We start from the raw sequence: 6,000 nt of genomic DNA, 5'->3' as shown, positions 1-6,000 counted from the left end.
CCTCAGTTACCAAGGTTGTTTAGAAGGCTCTTAATCACTTTCCTCTAATAGAAGTTATGAGCTCTAGGACTGCGAAGCTCAGCATTATGTGCCTTTTTCCATCTCTCAGACTCTGTCTAAATCTGAAGTCATAATATTCGCTTCCTCTCCCAGTCTCCCATCTCCTGTGTGCTCGCTAAATTCACCAGGCCTACTAAAGAAAGCATGAAACTATCAGATTTGCCTCTTAACCATGTCTCCAACCCCATCATTCTGTGAGATCCTGTAAAGCTCTCTCCAATATTCATCCTTTGCCATCTCACTGCCCTTCCACAGGTTCTTTAACTGTGTTTCATTTAAAAAAATTTTTTTAAATTTTACTCTAGAGAGAAACATTGGTTTGTTCCACTTATTTATGCGTTCATTGGTTGGTTCTTTTTTTAAAACATTTTTAAAAGTTTATTTATTTGTTTTTAGAGAGGGGGGAAGAAGAAAGAGAGGGAGAGAACTACTGATGAGAGACAGAAACATCTACTGTTTGCCTCTCCTATGCATCTGTCCAGGACTGAACCCACAACCTAGGCATGTACCTGACCGGGAATCAAACCTGCAACCGGAGGACACCCAACTAACTGAGCCACACTGGTCAGAGCTCATTGGTTGATTCTTGTATGTGTCCTGACTGGGAATGGAGCCTGTGACTCTTGGCCTGTCTGGACAGTGTTCTAACCAACTGAGATACCCTGTCAGGGCTCAGTTCCCTTTCGTCATTTAGTTTTCTTTCTGCTCCTCAGACTGGATAATTTCAAAGGACTTGTCTTCAAGTTTGCTGACCTTTCCTTTTACTTCAGATCTGTTGTTGAACCCCTCTAGTGAATTGTTCATTTCAGTTCAGGTACTTTTTAGTCCAGAATTTCTGGTTGTCTCCTTTCTGTAACTCTTTTTTATTGGTATTCTCATTTTGTTCATCCATTGTTTTCCTGATTTTCTTTAGTTCTTTGTTCAAAGTGTCCTAAACTCATTGAGTATATTTAAGATGGTTGATTTAAAGTTTTTCTTTAGTAAGTCCAGTGTCTCAACTTCCTCAGGGATGGTTCTGTCAAGTTTTTTTCCTGTGAATGGTCCAGAGTTTGCTGTTTCTTTGTATATCTTTTTTTGTTGTAGTTGAGAGCTGTATATTCCAAGTGTAATAATGTGGTAACTCTCAAAATGTGATTCTCTTAGTCATCAGGGATTGCTAAACTTTGCTTGTTAAGGGCTGTGTATTACTTTTCCAAACTATTTTTGCAAGGTGTATATTCCTTTTTTAATTTTGATAGCTTTTAACTTCATTGTATTTTAAAATCGGAGAACTATAAAACATAGTATCTATGTAAACACCTGAGGACTGTTCAACTTGGCACAGAATTGTCACAATTAAAGAGAAGATGAAAAGTGTAAATTAGAATCTTGTCTAATAACACAAAAGGAATAACATAGATAAAAGCACTCTTTAGATCCCATATGCCCTGTAAATAGTTGCATTCATTTATCAATATAAAGGACACTTGGTTACTGGCTAATATAATTAGCACCAATTCTCATAGCATAAGTTATATTACAATAAATGTTATATAACAATGTAATAAATAACAAAAGAATAATATGTTTTGCTTGAAGTTCTAATTTTTAAAGTAAAGTCCAAAATGGCAAGTCAGAACTCATGTACCTTCCAAAGTTTAATAGAGTAAATGGCTCAGAAAGCAAGTTACCTAGAAATGTTGCACAGGAGAAAGAACTTTCCTGTATGGAAACCTTGAAAAGTGAGCTGAGAGGTACTAGTGATAGCAAATGATATGCATTTTTTACAGAATAAGAACATCTCACTATACATAGATTTATTTTTTATATTTTTAAAATAAATTTTATTGATTATGCTATTAGTTATCCCAATTTTCTCCCTTTGCCCCCGTCTGCCCTGTACCCCTCTTTCTTCCAGCAATCCTCTCCTCCTTAGTTCATGCCCATGGGACATGCATCATAGATTTAATCTTTACCTCTATTGGAGTGCAAAGTGCCATTTTAAATTTAAAAAAAGATTTACTTGTGTGTATACTTTAGATATAGAGTAAAATATAAATATGAAACAGGATCTATATGAGGAATAAACATAGATAATAGAATGTATATCTTTTAAAAATTTGGACCTAGGCATATTCACAGAGAGATGTGAGCTATAAATGGCTAGCTAAATATCCAAACCTAGGCAAAATATTTTAGAAGTTTTAAAATAATAGATATTTAATATAAAAGAATATAACCAGATTCCATCAAAACCACCCTTGTAGTATAAGATCTAATTGCATTAAACAACCATTCTATTTAATAATTTATGAAAAAACTGGTAAGAACACTTCATGAAAGGTTATAAATTTTCTTGTTTTCTTTAAAAAGGAACAACTACAGTATACAAAGAAATAATACAAAAAGGAAAATAATTTATATGGCTATTCCTTTTCAGGAAACTGGTAGAACAAGAACAGAACACTGCAGTAACAGACAAAATATTTGAGAATGATGATATCTACAGCTGTACCTTTAAATTCTCTTCTAAGGAAAACGTCTCATGGATTTTATTAGAGAACTTGTCAATCCCTGATACTTTTCTCTTTGGGATTTAGCTGTTCGATTCTACATATAAACATTAACCAAAATCAAGTGTGTTTTTCTGTTTCCTATATGAAGTATATTTGTAAACTATCCAACAACAACAGTAAAAAACAAACTGCCAATTTGAATTACTAATGTAATGTGTAAAATGGTTTCTAAAGAAGTAGACTGGACTGTAATGTAGTTTTACAATTCTGGATATAACATATGTTTAGAGGAACCTTCTACAACATAAAAATTTCTAAGGGCAGCAAAATGATTTTAAAACAAGATGGCGTTGGTCTCCCAGAATTAAGTTCAATCTAAATCTACACAAATGTTTTAAAAACGTCAACATATTTCCTTTAAGCTTTTTGATGTAGTGGCGCAACTTCAGAGCTGTCCCCAGCTTACACCCCATATACATCGTGTCTCTCTTGAGTGGCAGCAGAGCTTTCCCATCAGTGTCATTTTTGTTGAAGAGGTGTACAAGGGATTTGAGTGTCCAAGGATCACTTCCTGTGGACCAAGGTCAAAGGTCATCAGAAGTTTTGTTTCAGTATATCCCAATCAGTTTCTACTGATGAATTTGTAGCAAAACCAACTGGGATGCAGAGAGATGAGGCAGTATGGCTGAGGCTCTTATTTTTCAGCAAAGTTGAGTAAGCCATCACCTCAGGGTTGTGTACCGCACTGGATCTGCCTGGGCCCAACGTGGCTGTTGGTACTTATGTGGCATCTTGGGCAGCTGAGAAGATACTGCTGGTGCTGCAAGCCCCTGGGCTGGCAAAGCAGGCCATGGAAGAGGAGCCCGGCATTAGATCATCAGTGTGTAATATGACTGATATGACTGTGTGAAGATGGAAGAAATCGTCAAACTCTGGCTGAGGTGTGGCTCCTACTCCTGGTAGAGTGACTCCTGATCTCATCCTATGAAATGACTGACTGGTAAGATGTTCCTACAAGGTTGCTCTTGGAATCATTTTTTTGGCCTTTCTACTGGTATAGTTGGGCTGTCACTTTCAGGGTAAGAGAATGGGAAGGGAGGAGGGTCCTTCTTCATTTTCTGTAATTTGATCTTTCGAGAAAGAAGGTAATTTTATGCATATCCATGTGGGTGATTTAGCCACATTGATTTCACGTGAAAATAGTGAATTTTTGAAACCTTTCCATTAATGATACCGTACTTTTTACCCAGGTTTTGAATAGAATCGTGGATGATCTGGCGATGACTCAGGACATCCAGAATTGTTTTTTGTCGCTCTTCGTCATAGGATGTGTCAGACAGAATACTTTCCTGCGCGTCAATTTCACTGGAGCAGCTAGACCTCCTTGCATAGCAGGAGCAATTCCACTTCCTCTGAGTTGGGCCTAATTATTTTTAAACTTGCTGGAGGGTTTGTTTGTGAAACTGCTGGGTCACCTAGGACTGGTAAACCTTCTACTCCTTTTCTGACAGATTTTGCCGCACTGTTCTCCTGAGGATGCGGGAACTGGCTAGCGGTGGCCCGTCTCCCCTAGGGACAACAGCAAAGAAGTGTATCCCTTGTTTTTATGAAGTCACTGTTTCTCTGGGGAAGCTGATGTTGGCTGCTGAGAGAGTTCAAATGCTAGGCAAGCATTTCTGCTGGTCCTCAGGGATCCATAAGACTGACCAAAATGTATGAGCCCTAATTTTTGGAGGACAACATCTCCACTGCCGGCAATAGCATCAGCAGCTTCTCCAGGAATGCAGGCTGCCATCCACACAGCTGCAACATGTTTAAGAAATGGAGGATGTTGGCTGGTTTGCACATGGTGCTCACTTGGGAAAGAGCAGTGACTTCTCCCTTCATTCTTATGAGGACTCCTTTGGTTGTTAAAAGTTTCTGGTCATGTCCCAGTGTTCCAGAATAGTTGATTTCAATCACTGTTCCTTGCTCGGTGGTTGCTTTGATGATGGGACCAACTCCTAAAGTTTTCTGCTTTGCCATTTTGTGTGACAACTCTCTTCAGTCGTGTTTTTAAAAACATATAATCTGACAATGTCTGTATTTTCATTGGCCTGTATAGACCAATTAATTGTTGCTGTAGAGATTATATTATACATACTTTACCAGTTCAAGTAGAATATAGAAACTTTACCACCTTTAGGTCTTTTTCCTTCCTTTATGATACTGTTGTCTTCCTCTTTCTTTTTTTTTTTAATCCTCACCCGAAGACATGCTTATTCATTTTAGAGAGAGGGGAAGGGAGAGAGGGAAGAAGAAAAAGAGAGAACTATTGATTCGTTGACTCTGGTACCCGCCATGACCCAGGACTGAACCTGCAACCTAGGCATGTGCCCTGATTGGGAATTGAACCTGCAGCCTTTCAGTTTATGGGATGACACTCCAACCAACTGAACCACACTGCCCAGGGTGATACTGTTGTCTTTTTCTTTTTTAACATTTTTATTGACTTTTAGCGAGATGGGAATGGATGGAGAAAGAGAGAGAAAGAAACATCAGTGTGTGAGAGATACATTGATTGGTTGCCTCTCTCATGCCCCCAACTGGGGACCCAGCCCACAACCCAGGCTTGTGCCCTGACTGGGAATCAAACCAACAACCTGACTGGTGCTCAGTCCATTGAGCCACACCAGCCAGGGCTGTTATCTTAAATAATAATATCTCTATATACATTGAGAACCATGTGAGACAGTGTTATAATTTTGCTTTCATCTATCAAACATGGCTTTAAAAATTCAAGAGATTATATTTAACCCAATATTTACCCCCAAAATGTCAAGTTTCTGTTATTTCCTTTTCATTTAAAGAACTTTTATTAAAGATCTTTAGTTTATTTATAGACAGAGGGGACAGGAGGGAGAAAGAGAGGGAGAGAAACATCAATGTGTGGTTGCCTCTCCTGTGCTACCCACTGGGGACCTGGCCCACAACCCCAAGCATGTGCCCTGACTGGGAATCAAACCAGCAACCCTTTGGTTTGCAGGCAGATGCTCAATCCACTGAGCCACACCAGCCAGGGCTTAAAGAACTTTTTTTTTCTTTAGAGCAGCTCTGATAGTGGCAAATCATTCCATTTTCGATCATCTCTTTTTCCTTAAGTATATTTTATTGATTATGCTATTACAGTTCCATTTTTTCTCCCCTTTATCCCCCTCCACCCTGTACCCCGCCCTCCAGCATCCCCCCTCTCTTAGTTCCTGTCCATGGGTCGTACATACAAGTTCTTTGGCTTCTCCATTTCCTATACTGTTCTTAACCTCCCTCTTTCTATTTTGTATCTACCAGTTATACTTATTCCCTGTACAGCATTTTCCCTCATCCTCCCTTCCCCCTCCCTGCTGATAATCCTCCATGTTATCTCCATTTCTGTGATTTTGTTTGTGTTCTAGTTGCTTGCTTAATT

The sequence above is a fragment of the Phyllostomus hastatus genome, unplaced genomic scaffold, assembly GCF_019186645.2.
Source record: "Phyllostomus hastatus isolate PE091 unplaced genomic scaffold, TTU_PhHast_1.1 phas_scaffold_385, whole genome shotgun sequence".
NCBI classification, from domain to species: Eukaryota; Metazoa; Chordata; class Mammalia; order Chiroptera; family Phyllostomidae; genus Phyllostomus; species Phyllostomus hastatus.
Note: the sequence above shows the minus strand (reverse complement) of the source record.